General features: G+C 38.3%; 1 long non-coding RNA gene across 2 annotated transcripts in view; it reads right to left on the bottom strand.

Annotated features, from left to right (window-relative positions):
- The window catches only part of LOC137185105 (uncharacterized), a 67,243-nt gene that overhangs the window by 31,070 nt on the left and 13,574 nt on the right, over window positions 1-22,599 (bottom strand). For both annotated transcript variants that reach the window (XR_010928754.1, XR_010928755.1), the window contains exons 2-3: window positions 20,577-20,780; window positions 111-196 (exon numbers count right to left, since the gene is read on the bottom strand). This is a non-coding gene — a long non-coding RNA (uncharacterized lncRNA). The remainder of the gene's footprint in view (window positions 1-110; window positions 197-20,576; window positions 20,781-22,599) is intronic.

The raw sequence follows: 22,599 nt of genomic DNA, 5'->3' as shown, positions 1-22,599 counted from the left end.
CAATGGTAAAAAAAAAAAAAATCAAATATGCCAACAGTAAACTAATGACTAAAAATGTAAAGCACTGAACAAACTTGCTTTGCGAGAACAAACTGTTGATAATCTCCTACCTGTCAGCAGCCTGCAGTATTCACCTTCAGCCAGCAGGAGGCAGCAGAGTCACAGGATCTGAAGACCTTCTCACTTTCTTCCCTCACTACGAAACAGAGAAGTTGCACAAAATAGTCAGGATTCACTACAGTACACATACTTCCCATATTTTAACAGTTTAGCAACTAGAGCCTGGAAATAATCCAACAACCAGCAAAGGTCTGCTGATTCATTTGTGTGTCTGACGATCAAAAAACATATTAAACAGTTCATCCCTCCAGTTTTATCTGTCAGGGTTAAAAAAAGGGTATCAAAGCCACCAAACTATGAAAAAAATGGGGAAACCTCACCCACACAAATATTTCAGCATAATTTCATATGTTTAAACTAATTTCAATCCAAGGTCACGTTTTGTTTCCAGTATTTTTTTAAATGTTGCCTGGTGGGAAAGTTTTTTTTAGTGTCAGATTTGTAACGGATTTACTGCAACAGTTGTGGAACAGCGTGTGACTGCTGTCACATTTAAACATCTGATGGCTTATCGAAAGACGTGCCTCATCCAAACTATTGTCAGTAGTGTTGAATGCAGCCATGATATCACTGTCAGCCTGGTGCAAACACACGACGTGACTTTTTTTGTATTCTTTTCATGTGCCATGTTCTATAAATAATGTTATTACTTTTTGCATTTTATAAGAGTTTTGTTTCTATTTGATTTTAAGGAGACATTGGATGTGTATATATGTAGGTGTGTTGAGTGGTTTCCAGTCATAAATCCACTCTTATCAGTGTGTGTGTGTGTGTGTGTGTGTGTGTGTGTGTGTGTGTGTGTGTGTGTGTGTGTGTGTGTGTGTGTGTGTGTTACGTTCCCTCCTGTCTGCTCCTGAGTTAACTGGGTCAGTGTCGCCTCACATTTGACCCCTATTTTTACCTCCCTCTCTCTCTCTCTCTCTCTCTCATTCATATTAATTTCAAATAGCTTTATTGGCTATAAATAAAACACAGCATTGCCAAAACCCTTTATGAACACTGACATAAACTTACAGTATATTAACATTGTTAAAAATTGTATTTACATTTTCATAAGTAAAAAAACAAACAACCTGAGAATTTAGTTTTATGTGTTGTCTGATGTAGTTGTTGGAGTTTTTCTTTGTCTGATCGGTTATTAATTTTTGTAAGGATGCAATTAAAATGTTTGTATTTTTAATTGTTAATTGTTTAGTCTTTAAAATGTGGAAAAACAGCCGAGGTGTCGTCGTCATATTACTTGTTTTATCTGACAAACAGTCTGAAACCCAAAGAGATTCAGTTTACAATAAAATACAACAAAGAAATGCAGGAAATCCTCACATATGACGAGCTGGAAGGTGAGTTTAATAAAATACTAAATTAGATTAGATTAACTATTGAAGTAATCACTTCAGCTAGTCCCAGACAAGTTTGAGTATTGGTCTTTGCATTGGAAACTGGTTTTATTTTATGCACACGTTTGTCTTTCTATACTTGTGAGGACCTTAATGCAGCCAGAAACCTAAACTTAGTTCAAAACTTAACCTTAAAACAAAGTCTTAACCCTCAAAAAGCCCTTTGATGTCATGAAGAAAAGCCAAAATGTCCTCACGTTGCAGAAATGAGAAATGTTCTCACTATGATGGTTTCAAACTAATATTGGTCCTCACAAAGATAGCAAAGAAACAGACACACACACACACACACCATTTGTCCTCAGATCTGTCATTCCAGTGCACACATGTACCAAACAGCCCGCATTCACACGCATACCTGAGACCACATGCAGGCCTTTACTTGGAAAGTGTCTCACACACACACACACACACACACACACACACACACACACACACACAGACAGAGTCACTGGGGTCTCTTGGGTCAGTGTCAGGACAAGCTGAAACGTGAAACTGTGTATCTGTGTGAGAACATGTGCATGTGTGTGATGGTATGGTGTATATATGACTCCTCTGTCCTGCAGAGTCACGTCGCCCAGTTAACCCAGTTCAGCCACATAAATAGAGGACAGTCCAAACTGTTGAAATCAGGTCAGGAGCCTTTTTGTGTTTGCATGTGACATCAGACCCAGTAATCTGAGTCCAGAGCTGCAACAATTAGTCCATTAATTGATTAGTTGCCAACTATTTGAGTAATCGTTTGAGTCATTTTTTAAGAAAAAATGTCCAAATTCTCTGATTCCAGCTTCTCAAATGTGAATATTTTCCAGTTTTAAGACAGTAAACTGAACATCTTTGGGTTGTTGACTTTTGATCTTGGGCTTTTGGAAACAGTGATCAACATGTTTCACCATTTTCTTACATTTTATAGACCAAACAACTTATCGATTTATTGAGAAAATAACTGACAGATGAATCGATAATTAAAATAATCATTAGCTGCAGCTCTACCTGAGTCTAATTCAAAATGTTGCTGACCTCTTTTTCATCCTGTACATTTTATGAGGTGTCATTATTGTTCATTGATTAACCTCCTTAAATCACTGTGTAGATATTGTATAAAGTATATTTAACTGCAGGCGACCAAAGAAACTATATTCCTGCTTCATTCTACGTTACTGCTTAAACTAACCTACATAACCAAACTGAGTCAAACACGTCACAATCTCATGTCCTGTTCTTACACATCATCACATTACAGAAGGTGAAACCATCTTTTTTGCCATCTGTTGTTAAAAAAAATTACTAAAACGACCAAAATAGTCAATTAATCAATATAATTTCAGCTCTAGTTGATACACAAAGGTTTTAGGGAGTTACGTGGTGGCGAAGTGACTTTCTGTGTGTATTTTTGAACTTTAAAAGAAAGTCAAGCTAGCTGTTTCCATTGCTAACAGTCTTTTTGCTAAGCTAAGCTAATCACCTTCTTGTTGCAACAATAAACAAACAAGTTCTTTCACACTAGCAAGGCTAAGATTCACATTATTAAGATTTCCTCAGACAGCAGAATGACGTTTCGGTACAACGTTTATAGATGTTTGACAGGTGAGAAGTCCAACTTGTTGCTCTCAGATTCACCGTCAATACAGCGGGAGAACTTTGTGTCTTTTATATCCAAAATCTCAGGAAGTTCAGACAAAGTTTAAGTCATAATTTGAACGTAATTATGTTCAGATTGATTCGTTTACCACTGAGTTAAAGAAATTTGACCTTTTAAGTGCTCCTGAATATCCTGTAATCTCTTTATGCACAAAAGAAATCTTATTTGAGTTTAGTACAATACAATAAAACACAGCAGCAGAACCATTTACTTTCATTGCAGGAGTAAAAACATCTAAACATGCTAAATATAAAACCACAAGCAGCTCATATCCTGTATGTCTTTATGTCAAGTATACAATTATCATCTCAGTTTCTTGTTCTGTTTTTAAACTAATGATATTAGATTACAAAGTTGCAGAGAACAGCCCCCCCTCCCACCCAACACACACACACACACACACACACACACACACATATGCACTGTATGGCCTCTAAATGGGAAAACAGCCAAAACTGTGTTTTCATATCATCTGGTAGATCCGGTGTTCACGTCGTCAGACAGCTGCGATGAACTCAGTCACCCTGAGACAGCTGCTGAGCAAACACACACACACACACACACACACACACACACACACACACACACACACACACACACACACACACACACGCGTGTTATTGCCTGAATAAGGGAAGCCAATACAGTGTCTCAGCTCTTTACTACTAACTTTTTAACTTGGTTTTGAGAATAAAACACATGAAAAGTGACAAAATTAAGTACTGAAAGATGTCAGTATGTCTTCAAGTGAGTTTATGTCTGACTGAGTGAAGCAACAAGTTGCTGTGTGTCTGAAACTTTCCACTTTCTAAGTTAAGAACGCCACATCAGAGTTTATAATTTCACTTTACTGTAACGGCCACACGACCAGAGTCTGTGTCAACATATAGGCAGCATCGATATATATGTCACACAGTAAACCATAATCAAGAACATAATGTCAGATGCAGGAACTGATGATTAAACTTGGTTGTTTTGGTGGACAAAGACCTACAGTTGGTTGAAACAGATATAATGTTTCCAGCTCTTTAGATTTGTTGTCCAGTGATTCAACTGATGGGAGGAGAGAGAGAGAAAACTGAGGATATTTCGGGAGGATTTGTTGACAATGTGCTGCTTGTTTGAGTGTTTCAGGCTGTCGTACCAAACTGTTACAGATGAAGTGAGGATACTTTTAATGGTGTTTGTATAAAGTGTTTCACATTACAGTGTTTATTTGACTTTAGCGACAGGACGGCCACATAATAACCAAACTGTACTCAAGATGGTGAAAGATAGACGTGTAGTTCACAGTCCTGTTAGTCACAGCTATAAATATGAATTTCCTGTATGCAAACTGCAAAAACAACATATTATTAAGATCAGTACATACAGCATATAGGTCATACTGTGTTGTTTTGTTATGTTATAAGGTATGAGCACATACAATGGAAGAAATGATTGTTGTCTTGAGGTATCATGCAGAGTGTGTTCAACGATAGATGATCAGTTTCCTCACATCTCTTTCCTTTTCATAGTGATTCACATTTACTGATCAGCTCGTCTCACACAGTGTTGACTGGGATGATTCTGCAAAAGCTTCAGTTCCACTTTTCAGATGATTCCTGCATTCAGCTACTAGAGTTTAGTTTAGTTCTGCTTAAATTTAGACGACTAAAACAACTGGTTAAGTTTGGTGGAAGATTGTTATAATAATAAGAGCGACACAGACTGTTGGTAGAAGATGGGACATAAACCATAAACCTCCAAACTCTCATCAACAAATAATTAGTCAGGGTTGCAACTACTGATTCTTTTCATTATTGATTAATCTGCCTGGATAATAAATGTAGTTTTTGTCTGACACTGATGTTTCCATTCACAAACTCAAAAAGCTCTGTCTGTTGCCGCCGACGTTCTGTTACTGTTCTACTAAAACACAGTTCAGTCCAAACTGTCTGTGTATAACTGGAGAAAGTCATCCCGCATCTCTCACACTGCTTCCAAATTCATCGATCTTCCAAACCCCCCCTAACCTCTCAGATATCAATAACAGAGCCATCAGTCACATGACCCTCAACGTCCCCTCGATACATTATACAGGACACACCATGTTCTCTTTATACATCCATGGGATACACGCAGAAGTTTTATCTCCTACACTACGGCCCACTAATCATAAACCATGTCTGCATGTATGTGATGCATGTTGTTGTTGTATGTGTTTCTCTATGTATCTATCTATGTTCTGGAGGCAGGTACGACACATAACACACTGCTGAGGAAACAAATTTCCCTTGTGAACAATAAATATCTATTTGGTCCATAAAACATCAGAAAAGTGTAAAAAAATGCCCATCATAATTTCCTAAAGATCAATGTGACATCTTGTTTTGTCTGATCAACAGTCCAAAACCCCAAAATAATCAATTTATTATAATAAAAGACACAGAAATGCAGAAAATTCTTACATTTGTGTACGTCTGAGAACCTGGAACAACCAAGTATTTGACTTCTTTTTGCTTAAAAATGACCTCAAACGACTAAATCAATGAATAATCAATCTGTCAATTGACTAATTGACTAATCATCATCATCAATCAGTTCTATAATGGCTTCACTTTTGTGCTGATTCATTTTCATTCATTCAGATCCAAGATATGTGCAAGTTAATGTGATCCAAAGTTTAGTTTGATATGAAAACCACATGTTTCCATTACACCAGGTCACTGAGTGTGTGTGTGTGTGTGTGTGTGTGTTTGTGTGTGTGTGTGTGTGTGTGTGTTTGTGTGTGTGTGTGTGTTTGTGTGTATGTGTGTGTGTGTGTGTGTGTGTGTGTGTTTGTGTGTGTGTGTGTGTGTGTGTGTGTGTGTGTGTGTGTGTTTGTGTCTCACAGTTTCTCTTTTCCAGTGAAAACATTTTTTTTAGTGCAAAGATTCTGAGCAGTGAAATCAAATTACATCGACTAATGTTTGACACGACGTCTCAGTCTGAGATGATTTACGCTTCACCGTCTCCTCCCGTCAGACTGTTTTTCCGTTCCAGGTTCTCCTGAACTTTATGCAGAGTGACCTTTATACAGACTAAACTTCATACCAGGTGATGTTGCAGAGAGGAAACACACACACACAAACATACACACAAACAAACACACACACACAGGTTGGACCAGTGCTGTGTTTTGTGTTGTGTCATCTGTGTTATTGACATGACGTGTGTGTGACAGTTCACATTATGAACTGTATAGTTTTGTGTCTTGTAACATGTCTGATGATGTTTTGTCGTGCAGCACAAACAAACTCAAACTGTACTGGCATCATATTTTAAGATTTTGAAAGAGAATTTTAGGGTTTTTTAAAGTGTTTAACAAAATAAAGCACCGCAGAAAAATCCAGAACCTCCATTAAGATGCAGAAATACTACAAACTATAGCTGAAAATATGAAAATTATAATGAAAATGATTATTAGCAGGACATTGACAGTGGAGACCAAGCTGAGTCTCTACTACTGTGTTGGATTTAGGCAACAAGAACACTTTGGTTAAACCTGCAATAAGTGATATTTTGGCCACTTGAGGGGCGTTTAAACAACTAGTGAACACAACACTGATGTATCATCAGCTTTTTAGTTGATATGTTGAACTTATGTCCACATACAGCAGTTACGGAGCAACATTATCATTCATCTGGAGTCGTGTTTCTGTGCACTTGGTGAATGTAAGTCCAATAGTCACTCTCTTTTAGTTCTGTTAAAATGCTCCACTATGTTCACCAGTTAGACAGTTTGGTGCTGAGCAGGTAGTGTACAGTGGCTTTTTCTCTGAAAACAGCTGCCTGCTGAGGCCCAAAACGACGCTATGAGAGCCTTGAGAGTGAACCAAAACAGTAAAGTTGCAGCCGGACAGATAAACAATAAGCTGAAACTCACTATAAAGCTCCGTAAAGCCGAGAGGAGCCACGATCGACACATTACACACCGACAGCTCATATATTATTATATGAAATATCGTTTAAAGCCACTTTGAAAGGTCAGTGAAAGATGGTTTCAGTTAAATCACAAACATTGTTCAGGTCACTGTGACTTTTTTCTAGTATTAAACCAAAACTATGATTCATTCTCTAACCTTCACCACATGCTGCCAGTGTCTAAACACAACTAGAACAATATTTAACAACACTGTAGTTACTACTAGTGAATATTATACTGCACTGTACTATTAACATTTCCTCATTGTGTTGACAAACACATAATTCAGGCAGCATCACGTTTCCTTCAAAATGGATTTGCTGTTACAATTTAGTTGTATATATGAATGTAATTTCTTACTAACAGGTTAAATTCTCATTATGGATCACTAATATGTCGTTTATGTGAGTTTTGTGATGTAGTTGTCTGCGGTTTTGATGGTAAAAGAGGACGTTAGTGTAAACATCAGGGTTTTTGGCGTCACGTCCTCAGAATCAAAGAGGAAGATTTTCTTTTACAAGATGCCATTTTTGTGTCGACACTCATAGAGGAAGACAAAGACATGACATCAGACAAGAAGGAGAGCTTTAAATAACTTTACTGTTAATGCTGTTTCTCTGAAGTTTTGGTGTCTATGACTGATACTATTATTATTATTATTATTATTATTATTATTATTACACTGTTACTAACATCACTTACACTGTTACTAACACCAGCTGTGAGTTTTACCTGCAGGTAAAACTCACAGCTGGATGCAACATGATCATGATCGTATCAGCAGCTTTCTAGGAAATGTTGCACAGATTGAAATGACAAAAACAACAAAAAAACAGCACTTCAACCTCTGTTTTATCACAAAATTACTTCAGGAACTTTACACCCTGAAGAGGATCCTGCATTTTGTACCTCTAAGAGCTGAACACTTGAGGGCTGAGACTCTAGACTTTAATCACAAAACTGAGGATTTGAGACTTGACTACTGACGTCCCAGCTGATATTATTGGCTGTTTTTTAGTCTGTGATTTGGGGAAATCTTCACAATCTTCACAGATATTTTATTTAGAGCTTCAACAATTAATCAACTAATCTAATCGTTGCAACTATTTTGATAATCAAGTAATTTTTTTAAGCCAAAATGCCAAATATTTGCGTATATGTCAGGATTTGAAGCTTTTCTACGTCATACATGACAGTAAATTGAAATTCTTTTGATTTTGGACTGTTGATCATACAAAACAACATTTACGGACGTTAGCAATATTATACACAAAATGATTAATCAAGAAAATAACTGGCAAATTAATTGGTATGGATTTTTTTTTTTTAATGGGAAAAAGCAAATCATTTGTAATAAACAATATAAACAGGATTAATTGACAGTGTTAAGTTACTCTTAAATAACCACATTTAAGGGTTCCTTATTGAAAAAAATAGATTGATTGTTTATTAGCAACACGACCACAGTGGTGGGGTTGTTTTTAGTGCAGTATGTTAAACTCTGCAGCACAAATATATAAATGGACGGCAGCAGACGGTCCACATGTTATCACGACGCAATACAGGGATTCAGTCATAGAAACATAATGCACACGACCATATACAGTATGTGCATGGTAAGGAGGAGGCTGCAGGGAGGATTCAAAGGGAAAACAGCCGTTAGTGAAGCGTTTCATCCTGGTGGAGGAAGACCTGTAGCAGCTCTCTGAAGGAAGGAGCTGGAGGAGGTGATGAGCAGGATTTGAGGGGTCAGAGATGATCTTCTTCTCTCGCTTTACAGTTCAGTGAACATGTAGAGATTCATAGAGATAATAATATTTTGAAGCAGATCAGGTGTTAGATATGTTGGAAAACACTGAGGCCGGTTGAGCTGCACAGTGTCTCAGCAGAGCAGGACCGATCCCGTCTGACCCTGCTGCTTTAATGTTCAGCTTCTTGAACGTAGCTCTCACCTCATCCTCCTGGTGAGATGATGTTCTTAGATTTAGTAACTCTCAAATATCATCTGTATCGCCTTCAAAAAGCTATTAATCTAATTTGACTCCCTGTGGAGCAAAATGTCCCGACCTAATAAAATTATACATTAAAAACTTGAATCTTGGTTTATAATGAAGCCAGTAGTTACAGTAGTTTAAAGACTTTTGACTTGACTTGGACAATGAAACCTGCTGCGTCTTTGCTCCTGTAAAGCCTCAGCGTCCTGCGTCTAAATCCTGATCTAAGACACGGTAAGACTGCAAAGAAGAAGAGATAGGTTGAGTGAGAAGGAGGGAGGGAAGAGAGATAGGAGAGGTCGTCCTCCTCTGCTAATAAAAAGGTTCAGGGAGGTGTGTACTACAGTATGAGTGTGTTTTGTGTCTGCAGAGGGGAGGAGACACACTTCACAGCTGAGTAGGAAAAACTAGAACAACAAGCAACTGATTGGCCTCCTGATGCTCCTTCATCCCTCCGTCCGTCCATCCATCATCCCTCTGTTTGGCTCCTCATGCCTCAGTTTTGTTTTTTTGTTTTTTTACAATGGTACTCCTCTCAACTTTTGACTTGTGATCACAATGTTTTTCTGGATTTAATATGAATTGCAGGACGGTGTGAAAACCTCAAAAGCATCACATCTGACGAGCCTAAATTAAGGTAAGACTTTTCATGTTTTACACCTTGTTTACTTTCTTGATTTTAACTGTAGGCAGAAAAATGAACCTGTCCTTTTGACGATCTTCGATCTCGGTTATTTAGGTCCCATGTGAACATCCTGTTGTTGACAGTAAACACTTGAACAGAGCTTATGTATAACTTGTGAGAGTGCTACTTGAACAGAAAAGCTGCATGAATCATCCAAACCTCATTTGCTTCCTTATCGAGTAGTTTGATCACAAAGTAGAGCTTGCGAGGAGAGATAAAGAAGTACAATATTTTTTGAACAGTAAAGGAAGTGAAAGGAAGTTACAGTACGCGTCGAGTCAACTGAATATAAAGAGTAAAGTTTAAATGAATCAACAATATCTGAATATTTAAAAAAAGATGTATACATACGCTTCAGATGAAGTCGTATTCCCTCCAAAATGAATAATATTTTGAAGCAGATCATTTGTAAACAGCTCTTCTTTTGCGTTTCATGTTTCTTGCTTCTAAACTTAGACTCCATAACAGCGATCGACTTCTTAAAGTAACAGATTGAACACTGTGGCAGCTCTGGAGCTGTGAGAGATTTTGGTTAAGTACGTTTAGGGTTTCATTCGAATCATTCATCGCTTGCCCTTTGGCGTTTTGGCGTAGATTCGTACAGGAAACTCTTGGCTTGAGTGCAGCTTCATTTCTCAACCGGCTCAAGTTACAGCAGATACCAAAGTATCACATCTACCACATTCTGTTAGTCATAATATCATAATCGTGGTTATATTGAAACTATCACATCCTGAAATGTTAAAAGAGTCCTTAAAGTGAACTCGAACAGTCGGATGATCAACAGATATTTTGCTGATTAACTTTGTTTTAAGGTTTCACTTTGTGTTTTGTTTTTTTTTACAACCTGTTTTTTTGGCCACTGCTCTTATCTGCTATGATAACATTTTACTCACCATCTTAATTGCTCACTGTTGGTCCAAACAGGCGAGTGACTGTCAAACATTCACACAAGACGGAAACAAATCTCCAGTTTAACCAAACCTACTTTGCAAAGAAAACAACTATGAACCTTAAAATAAACTCTGGACGCATAAAAAAAATATTCTGCTTGAATAATAATTTGTGTCTGTTAAGTTTTTTCACACAAAAAACTAGTAAAATCCCACTAATATAACTAGTTAAAAGTTCTTAAAAGTGCATCTTCTCCTCTTCCCTCATTGAAAAAGTTGAACCGCTGTAAAGAAGATGTCTCATATTTCACTGTAAAGTCCATTCTCAGTGTGTGTGTGTGTGTGTGTGTGTGTGTATGGGAGGTTTCACGTTTCCACATTGTGTAAGTCGCATACTGGTCCACCTCACTGGTAGCTTGAGTTTTAAATCTGGTGATATTCTTTATTTTATTCATTGCCATAAATTCACTGTTGGAAATTCACTAAGCCTTTTATAACTGATTCCTCTGTGCAGTAGACCGCCGTTGTCCAAAAACTATTAAAAACATGTCAATGATGGGTGACCTGTTCCTTCATTACCATTAACACAAACACATTGCAGTCTATTTTGACTTATCCCACACATCCATCATAATGCCAGAATTTGGAGATGCAGCGATCGATCGGCCGGTTTTCAGCTGATCAGCCGTGATCAGTCTCATTCATCCGTTTTTTTGCTGGTCATGAAAATTAATACACATGTGCTGAACATAGTCGCACCATGGTTCACATCACGGCACTGGTAGTACAGCCACACACACACACACACACACACACACACACACACACACACACACACACACACACACACACACAGTTCTCTCCTTCAGTATCACTGTTGGTTTGGATCCAAACATGAGATTTGTTGACAATAAGAGAAATATTTAAAAATGGGCAAACTTATCCTTTATAGATTTACATGTTCTGTAGGACCTGATGGGTGCAGAGCTGAGTGCTACAGATTCTGTAGGAAAGATGCAGAGTATTGACAAACAGACTATTGTTGGTTTTGGTCTTTTTTTTAAAATGGGATTTGTTGACAATAAACAAAAAAAAAAAAAAGAAAATCACCAACCCTGTTCTTGAAGAAATGTACTACTGTGCTTCTTAAAGTGTCAGTCAAGTGTTTTTATTTATGTCTTGAGTCATAATTGTTCTGTTAAACAAGTTCTGCTTTCTGATGTTTGACTTTATTTTGTCCTAGAGCTGCACTAGTTGCTTGTAACTAAACTTACTTTAATTACAGCAGCTAATCACGCTAGCAACAAGCTGTGTAGTTCGCTATATTTAGTTACAAATGTGTATAAGAATGGACAGAAGATGACTGGAATACGCTGCAGGAGTGGTTTACAGAGTTCCTTGGGATAATTTCACACTATTTTCCACTGACAAACTGGGTCACTGTTGGAATCCAGTGCAACTGCTGTGAATCCAAGCCGACTGCAGCTGGGGTCGTCCATGAAAGGGCAAGCTGCAGACTTTAAGCCTACAAGGCAGTGAGAGTTTGATATTCAAAGGAATTCTCCACTGAAAACTTATGCTTTCATATCTGGGCATCTCCTCTTACTACAGCATTCATTCTTCACTCCAACCATCATAAAAAGGAAGAAAAAAAAGATATCTAGCAATGTTTCACTGATTTCCAACAGCAACTCTGCCAATGAAAGTGCAGCAAGCAAGTTTAGTAACTTGGTAAGTTTACTCTGCAGAGGAAAAAGGCTTCATGCTCCACAAGTGAAGCATGTTAAAGGCCTTTATGACCAGATACTGTTTGGTTTGATCCAACAGAAGCTGAAGTTCAATCTGCAGTCAGCGGATTTACAGCTTGTTTTTGTAAACTCTCTGCCTTCTAAAACCTTATCACTCAGCCGTTGGCTGACAAGGCAAATCTCCTCGGCATCCATGTCATTACTATGGATTAATAAGAGACTTGTTGTTTCACAGGCTGCGGGGCAAAGACTGCTCTTATATCACCAGGGAGTCCTGTTGAAAGAGCCGTTCACAGCTGCAGCAGCTGAGATTCTTGTGTAACAAGAACAAACCGTCCCACATCTATTGTAGGGATGCACGATATTGGATGTTTTGCCGATATTTTCCGACTCATTTTAACAGATTTTTTTTCCACCTGGATGAGCATGCAATCATAGATGTACTAAATATGACCAAGAAAGACAATATATGAAGGAAGAACTTCATACTAGAGTTCAGGAGTTCAGCATTAAAACTTTAATGAAGTTGCTAAGTGGGACCAGCAGTGTATTTTTGGTAGAGTTTATTAGACAGACAGGATTAATGTGTAGGATTTAATCTCTGGTCCACACTCCGAAGCAGAAGCTGGAGGTAATGCACCTAATACGCTGTTTGCCAACTGCCCTTATAAACAAAAAGGAGAAGAATTTTTTTTCAAACAGAGTGGTACATCCTGCCAGTCGAGGTGTTACCTATCTGTGATGCCGAACACAGCAGCTCCTCCGTGGACTCTTTCAACCCTGACGGTCCCGGTCCTACTTCTGCAGGCTGCACTTCACTCAGCCGCCCGTCAGACCCGCTGCTTCCTCCCGCTTTAACCTGAATATCAAACCGCGGCTCGATGCTCCGGTGGGATCCACACGGAGAGTCATCAGGGTGAAACAGCAACATCATATCAGCAGAAATATTCATTTCGTGCTGATGCTGATATTTCATTTTAAAGCCTTTATCAGCCGATACCGATGACATGCACATATTATTGTGCATCTCTAACCAATTGTACTACAGCCTGCATATTCAGCTATTCTGTGTCATCAAGTGGTTGCGTTTGTGGTTCTTGTTTAGCGTAGCTTAGCATAAAGACAGCAGGGAAAAGAGGACAAAGTTAACCTTCATCAAAACAGCTCCTAAATGGTTTTATATGAACATTGTGTTTTGTTCTACATCTGTATGTAGCGGGCCGATGCATCCAAGGTCACCAGGTTTTGTTCAGTGTTATGAAAGTATGCAAAGTGACTTCACAATGCGTCACCACCTGCAATCTCTCCCCTTGAGTCATTCTTCCCCACAGAATAACAATAGAGTAAAAATCTTATCAAAATAATCCAGTGAGATTATGTTTTAAATGGTGCTGAGGAGCAGAACTGCTGAGTGTAAACTAGTGCAGATTTCTCTTCGCTGTAAGTGGATTAGAGACTTGAGACCGAGCTGCGGTAGAACGGTAGAAAGAGCTTTTTGTCAAGGTTGAATGAAAAATATAATATGTTCTGTGTGTGTGTGTGGGAATGTCATAAATCAGTGTTAAATTGCTCTAAATGGCTGTTTTGGTTGTTTCCTGCAGAAAAATGTGATTTTATAACTCTGGTGCAACAAATTATACTAAATTTATCCAATCAGAGACGCTTGAGTTGGTAGAGAGCAAAAACAGCACTAAAAGAGAGTGAATATTGGACTGAAACACGACTCCAGATGAAAGATAATGTTGTTCCGTAACTGCTGTTTGCTAACAACTTCAACATCAATTTAAAAGCTGATATGTCAGTGTTGTGCTCACTAGTTGTTTCTGCTGCCCCCAACTGCCAAAAAAAGTCAGTTATTGCATTATATTTATAAGTATAATGACGAATGATGAAATACGGGATTGATGGTAAAGATGGGAAAGTTTACCATCCTTACCATTTGTGACAACAACTCAAGACGGTTGTATGATTACAGAGTTGGTTACAGTGATGGTTAAAAACACCAACATAACACTATATCCATTAAATTTGGGTTTAATCACCATGACGACAGACTTCGGCTGACATAATCTGCTATATAAAGCGCTTTTGTACATCAGCACCTTCAGAATAAACCAGGTTTCCCGGTTGTAATTACAAGTGAAAGTTGCTGTTTATAAGTCAGAATCTCTTTATTACGATAACTCCGTTATGACGTGAACGCAGCATAAATACTGTATGTAGAACTGAACCAGGAGGCTCGTCCAGAGTCTGGTCTGCTCTCCACTGCTGCATTTTGTGTTTCCAATTTGTTTGGAGTTTCCTCAGAAGAATGAATGGACGACCTACAGAAACTTAAACTGCACCAATAGACAGTCCAAAGAGAGATGTTACACACGGTTTGACTGACTGGTGGTGAAGAAACAACACAGTAATGATCGTCCAGGTTATGACAGAAACAAACATTCTGGTGATCATCAATTAACATGAAAAGTGTTTTTAATTTCTTTCCTTCCCTCTTTCCTTTCTTGTTTCCTCTCTTCTTTACTTCCTCCTTCCCTTCCTTAGTTCCTTCCTTACTTCTTTACTTCCACCTACAGAAACTTAAGAATTGTCACAAACGATTTGATCAAAACACCACAGCAATGAGCGTCCAGGTTATGACAGAAACAAGCATTCTGGTGATTATCAATTAACATGAAAAGTGTTTTTCCTTTACTTCCTCCTTTCCTTCCTTGTTTCCCTCCTTCGGTTCCTTCTTTACTTCCTTACTTCCACCTGCAGAAACTTAACATAGTTGTCACACACAGTTTGATAGTGTGATAATGTAGAAACACCAGAACAACGAGCGTCCAGGTTATGACAGAAACGTCGCATTCTGTTGATTATCAGTTAACATGAAAAGTGTTTGACTTCTGCAGCGTCATGCCAGCGGAGGGAGACCCTCCAATTACATCACTGTGACCTCTGACCTACATCCTCCTCTCATGTAGGTCGTATCAGAGCTAAAATAAGCCGCCTTGTATCTGTGATCTAAAAACTACTGCTGACCTTTTGACTCGAATGCCACTTGACCCTCTATAACACGAGCCACTCCCACTGCCGCGTATGAAAGCCAAGACCGCACGGTTGTTCCCAGCGCCGGGGGACCAGCAGATGTGGGGTTCATTTCCTGCACATTTCTGTCTGAGAGCTGCAAGATTCTGCAGTAGTCCAGTTTGAGCTTTTTAGCCGGTTTGAAGTAAAAACTTTTAAGAAAAAAGGGCGAAGAGCTGATTCCAGGTGGGTCTTTGTTTATCATCAGTCAACCGTCCAGCTGCATGCTCATGTGATTGTACTTTTACACATTCTTTCTTTGTTTCCTTCTTTCTTTCAGTTTTTCTGTCTTTCTTTACTTTCTTCCTTGTTTCCTTCCTTCTTTCTTTACTTATTTGTTTCCTCCTTTCCTTCCTTAATTACTTCCTTCTTTCTTTCATCCTTTCTTTCCTTGTTTCCTCCTTTCCTCCCTTCTTTCTTTCATTCCTTACTTGTTTCCTTCTTTCTTTACTTTCTTCCTTGTTTCCTTCTTTCTTTCATCCTTTCTTTCCTTGTTTCCTCCTTTCCTTCCTTAATTACTTCCTTCTTTATTTCCTTCCTTCCTGTCTTGTTTCCTCATTTCCTTCCTTCTTTACCGCTTTACTTCCTTCCTGTTTCCTCCTTTCATTCCTTCTTTACTTCCCTCCTTCCTTTTTTACTTCCTTCCTACCTTGTATCCTTGTTTCTTTACTTCCTTCCTTCTTCCTTTCTTTGTACTCAGCTGATGCTTTCATTCAGATCTACTGATGGATGGAAAGGTTGAATCAGGAAAGATTCTTTAAAAAAATACATTCTGTCCCTTTTTCTTCATCTTTAAAGTGGGATAATCATATTATCATGTGTGCTCATGAGAGAGAGAGAGAGAGAGAGAGAGAGAGAGAGAGAGAGAGAGAGAGAGAGAGAGAGAGAGAGAGAGAGAGAGAGAGAGAGAGAGAGAGAGAGAGAGAGAGAGAGAGAGAGAGAGAGAGAGAGAGAGAGAGAGAGAGAGAGAGAGAGAGAGAGAGAGAGAGAGAGAGAGAGAGAGAGAGAGAGAGAGAGAGAGAGATTTATCCTCTATAGGACGATGAATCAACAGTGGGTGGATGTGACCTTTCCCCTACATCTTTCCTACAGACGGGGCTTATATAAGTGTGTGTTTAGGTCACGCTCGCACAACACGGCAGCAGGAAACTTAACGTCTGAATGAAAGACAGACAAGAAATGGTTCAAGTCGTGTTCTTGATTCTCCAGAATTACAGTGTTTGACTTTTTCACTGGACACACACACACACACACACACACACACACACACACACAGCATGTTGAGATCTCCAGTTCAGATGGAGATATTTGCCTTCACTGAAAAATATGTATCTTGATAAATTCAGATCATAAAGGCTGTGACCTACATTTAAATATTGAAGCACTTTCATCAGAATTTATCAAAGTTAATTTCATCATTCACCTCAGGAGGAATTTGGCTGTAAGAAAACTAGATCAGGTATCATTGGTTTTGTCACGCACACATAGTCTTTAAAATTTAGCTGCATCCAAAAAGCAGAAGGCCTGAACTGCAGTTTGCATTGTTTTTTTTATTGTTTTTAGCATTAATTTGCATGTTCATGTCTTTACATTTTCCATCAGTTTATTTTGGTATCAGAGCTACAGTGCTGTTCATAACACATCGGGCTGAACGGCACTGAGGCTGTTTGCATCCTTACTGGTTGAATAGTGTGTTTGTTTTCATTCATAATCCCTTCAGTTTTAAAAGGTGAGGGAGGAATAATCCCGACACTAATGAAGCAGGATAACAGTCCAGTGGACAGTTCTTGTTTCTTGTTTGACATCTATTTACTGCTGAAGACAAGACTAAAGAGAAAAAGTCCCCAAACTGGAGTGAGGCTGGCTGCAGTGACGGAGTATCAGCAGAGAAGATATCAAGTGTCTGCTGATGCTCAAGACAGACTCTCATTTACTGCAAATTATTTGACACCAAAAATGAATTATGACTTTATTTAAAGACATTTTTAACAAGGGCCAATGAATTCCTGTCCCTTGGAACTAGGGGACTGTGAATAAAAAAGGCAACATTTACTCCACCGTTTATCTTTATGTGGACGTCAGCAGCTTCAGATCAAAGCTGAGAGTTGATCAGTTGTTAAATCAGTTCAAAGATTGATTTGTGTTGAAGAGCAGAGCAACACGAGGAAACTGCGTCCTGCTGCTTTCAGACTGCACTTCAGGTTAGATTCTACTGTGGGACTGATGTTGGGAGTGTTATTGGTGCCTCCAGTAAGTGCTGGAGATGCATTTCACAGATAAGCTGCTATCAGTTATCTGCAGGGAATTTTTGTGCTCAAAACATTTCACTGTGTGAGAATCAATCAGCCTCAGTGTGTGAAGAGAAATCACCTACATATGAAATACCACACGGACTCAACTGTGACATAACCAAGGCTGCAGCTGAGCTTCTTCTACATCAGAAACCCATGTAAAGGATGTTAATGAGTGTGTGTTTATGCACTTAAGTAACCAGGTTACCCACGGTAACCAGGTTACACAGGTAATCGGAGTTTATGTGTACATGCAGCAGATCAGTAAACAGATTTCTTCCTTTATTTTGCAGATGTAGTTTGTTTATTTTACATGTATTGACAGAAGACGCTGCTTCCTGATGCTGTTTGTGTTTGTTTCTTTGTGTTTGTCTAAATTTAACTAAACATTTTGATGGTGGAAACTGACTTATTTAAACTTCTACAAGCTACTTGCTCGTGTTAGCCTGTGTGTTATAATTTTGTATTGCATTGCAGATGTTGTTAAAAAATTTTTATGAAGTAGCTTGAACCACTTTTTCCAAGTAATTTGATTTAACCAAACTATATTTCTCTTGAGGGAAGCTTTGCAGTAGTTCAACTTGCTTTCGGAGTATCTTCTCCAACATTGTGTCATTGTAACAAGCCAGTTAGAAACCCGGTTATGCGTATACATGACCAAGAAATCAGCGTATCCAGTGTTTATCTACCTGGTTTCTCTGATCCGCTACCACGATTACAATAACCAGTTTACAAGACTGTGAAGAAACTTGCTTACTGGAGGAAGCCGACTGTAACTGGTTACTTAAGTGCATCTAAACACACTGACAGTAACATCAATCAGGAAACAGATACGCAACATCCAACACTGTACGACCTTCAGCTCTATTTATTCTTTTATATTTAGATCTTATAGTTCATTTTCCAGACCAGTTGTGGTTGCTTTAATCAAACTTTCCTCGGAGATGCATGAAATGAAAATTTAGATGAACATTTGATCATACAGCTAATGCTCAAATACCCAGAGCAGCAAAGAATAACAACACCAGCAAAGTCTAACTGGAAGCCTTTCAAAACTAACCTTAACTGTAAAAAACAAATCAGCGACCGCTTCCAGGAAAGCAGCCGCCAGATCATCCAGTTTTAGATTTCAACACAAAAACAAATATTTTGAGAGTTCCTGTTACCAGAAAAAGCAACTTTTATCTAAAGCTAACATGAAATACAGACTGTTTGAACTGTTGTCATTCAAACGAAACGCGGCCATCGGGTTGTTGACTTTGACTTGAGGACACGTCACGCTAACGGCTCATCACTAGTCTACCTGCTCCACTAAAGTCTGCATCTCTTTATGATCTGATCCACATTATGACAACAAGACATTTCAGGAGATTAATATAATAACCGTATTAATCACCATGGAGACCTTATGACTCTGATACTGGTAGTTTGTGTTTTTCTCCAAGGTTTAGTTACTTTTTTTGGCCTATGATCCTTTTTGTAGGTTCCAAAATCTCTTTCATATTGTATATTTCTACATTTCCAAGAGCATGGAGCGAACTCTAAATGATTTATATGGAAACAATGATATAAACTGATTTATTTTGCCTTTAAATATCAACCGACTCCCAAATCCAAAAGTTGAGAGAGTTAGCCCAAGAGTCAGACTGTCAGTTTAAGAAATTACCGTAAAACATAGTTTTTTATTCAATCTTTCTGGTTTTTCACAGCCTTTCACAAACAGTCGTAGGGTTGCTGTTAGTTCAGATATGTGTGTGATACCAGCTGGACTGAGAGGTCTGAACACTGTAGACATTTCAAGAGATTAAGTTTAAAAAAATGACATCAGAAGATTGTGTTGGTAAATTTTATGGTACCTGCACTGCTATTTGTGGTAGATTTTCATGGGAGCTGTAGTGTTTAATATGCTCACAACAACATCTAAAAGGCAAGTGTTGTAGTGGATGCTGATTTGTCCTGGAATATGGAAAGTAAACCTCAGGAACAAGCTTCATTTTCTCATAAACACAGAGGAAAGAAACGCTGAATGAGAGATTGCAGAAGCTGGAGGACCAGGAGCAGGCCTGGACATGATGTCATGACCTCGGCTCTCTATATCTCAAAATAATAACCTCTCAAATAAGAAAATCATGTCCGATGTACTGCAAATTACTCAAGATTTAAAGATCCAGGTGCAAAAGTGTAATTTTTTAAAATCAAATTATACAAGGAAACAACATCTGAGACACTAGATTCAACGGCTAAAACTATAGATACACCATCAGAAACAAACAATCAAAGATATAGAAGAATAATGTGAAAGAATAATATTAATGTTGTATGAAAAGGCTTCTGTTTGATAACCAAGCTTCTCACAAGAAGATCAACACACCAAAGTATGTGATCTTCATTGTGATGGATGAACAAAGTCATGATGCATGTGATGATATATAAACTACTGTACAGTAAATATCAGAAAACGACAAATAAAGGAGCACGTATGATTGAAATTACAAAAAATATTCACAGTAACAAAACAAATCTAAACATTTATAGACATAAAGATGTAAATTAGGGTATTTGTGTCCACGTCTGGATAAACATTTACAGCATTTCCCTTGTTGCTCAAGGGAACAGCAAAACACACACACACACACACACACACACACACACAGAGTATCTAATAATAGCAGCATCAGTGCTCCAGGTGACAGGTTGTACAAACTGTCCTTGCCTTCGTTGGAATAAACAGTTTCCTCTGTTTGCTTTTAACTTGTTTGGACTATCAGCTCTGGTCATTATTTACCTTCCCTCCATGCGTCTCCACATCCTTCTCTCCTCCACCACCACGTCGTCTCTCCCTCCGTCCCTCCGTCCCTCCGTCCCTCCGTCCCTCCGTCCCTCCGTCCCTCTGCTCCGTCTGTGAAGTTAAGTCTCTACAGGTGGAGCTCTTTTCTTTGTTGAGCCGTGGTGGCGATGCCTGTTCATGCCGAACCGCCCGGAGTATCTTCTGTTGGAAATATAAAAACAGTTTATATCAACACACACACACAATTCCATAATATATATTAATAATATATATACTAACTACTGTAAACTACTGTGTGTCGTTGCCATTTTGTTCTAACAAAAACGACACGTGGCTTAAACAAGTAGATTAGAACTGAAATAATCAAATTAATCCATTAACTGATCAAGAGAGAATGACTGTCATTGATAAGTGACTTCAGCAGATTGTTCTCTTGGTTAATCTATCAATCATTCAGTCATTAAATGTTAAAAAGTATTGAAAAGTATCCGAAGATATTTATTACTACATATGTTGAAGAGAAGAGCAAAGTCTTATTAAGAAGCTGGAACAAGAGAATTTTTGGTATTTTTACTTAAAAAATGACAAATGATGAATTGATTATCAAAATAGTTGCTGATTCATTTTCTGAAGACAAAAATGCCAAAAATATGTTGGTTCCATCATCTCAAGGTGGTCAATAAGAAGACTTCCTGTTTTAGTTTGTCATGTATGATTGAATTGAAAATCTTTAGGTTTTGTATTGTTGTTCAGACATCATATCGATCTCTAGAAACTAAATATTTTCAGAAATATTTTCTATTTTTCTATTTTATAAACAATTAATTACATCATTGGATTAATTAGAAAATGATCTTTAGCTTCAGTCCTACAATAGATGTTAAATCAAACTGATTTTGGAACAGTAATGACAATCTCAAAATTTAAAAACGTCTGGTAAAATATGTTTTCATCTGTCTGTTTTAATAATTAAAACAGAATTATTATATATTTGAGACACAGCTGTAGTGTTTATATCTTTCATTTTATTGACTTTGATCTGTAAGAACAAGATTTCGCTCAGCAACGTCCAGTTGATTAAAAAAAATAAAAACTCCCGTCAAACTGTTGCTGAAGCTTATTTTGACTCAGAGTGACATCATCCAACAGCTTCTCTCTCTCTCTCCCTCTCTCTCTCTCTCTCTGTCTCTCTCTCTCTCTCTGTCTCTCTCTCTCTCCCTCTCTCTGTCTCTCTCTCTCTCTCTCTCTGTCTCTCTCTCTCTCCCTCTCTCTCTCTCTCTCTCCCCCTCTCTCTGTCTCTCTCTCTCTCCCTCCCTCTCTCTGTCTCTCTCTCTCTCTCCCCCTCTCTCTGTCTCTCTCTCTCTCTCTCTGTCTCTCTCTCTCTCTCTCCATCTCTCTCTCCCTCTCTCTCTCTCTCTCTCTTTCTAGGACGGTGACCCTGCAGGTCAGAGACCTCGTAGATCAAACACGCCATGACCAGCGTCAACTCTCCAGCCTGTCTGCTCGCCCGCAACCATTTCTACAGAAGTATGACCAAACACACACAAACACACACAAACACAAACACACACTGAGGTTGTCATGACACCATTTATACTTTGATACAACACTAATATAAAATATGATACTTGACACATCTTTTAATATCTTTAAAAAGCCCTCAGCACACAAAATAGGATCATTTTTTCCTTTTTTTTAAAAAAATGTATTAAATTTGCCTCGGCTAAGTCTAATTAGCGGCACGTGACCGACCAGTCAGGTGTTCCTTTGTTGCTGGAGAGAATATCGTAACAGCCACAGTTACAGTTGTTTTTCTTCCTTGTTGTTTCATCTGTGCAGCCTTGGGTTGAAAATCTGATCATAGATCTGTTTTTTTTTATACCTTTCGATACCATTGAATGTATAATTAACGGTTATCGTATCATTTAAACACGTGATATTGAAAAAGTATCACAGTATCAATACACAACCTTCACACACACACACACACACACACACACACACACAGACAGTAAACTTT

This window comes from Thunnus thynnus, chromosome 6, assembly GCF_963924715.1.
Source record: "Thunnus thynnus chromosome 6, fThuThy2.1, whole genome shotgun sequence".
Lineage (NCBI taxonomy): Eukaryota > Metazoa > Chordata > Actinopteri > Scombriformes > Scombridae > Thunnus > Thunnus thynnus.
Note: the sequence above shows the minus strand (reverse complement) of the source record. Positions and strands in the feature narration are given on the sequence as shown.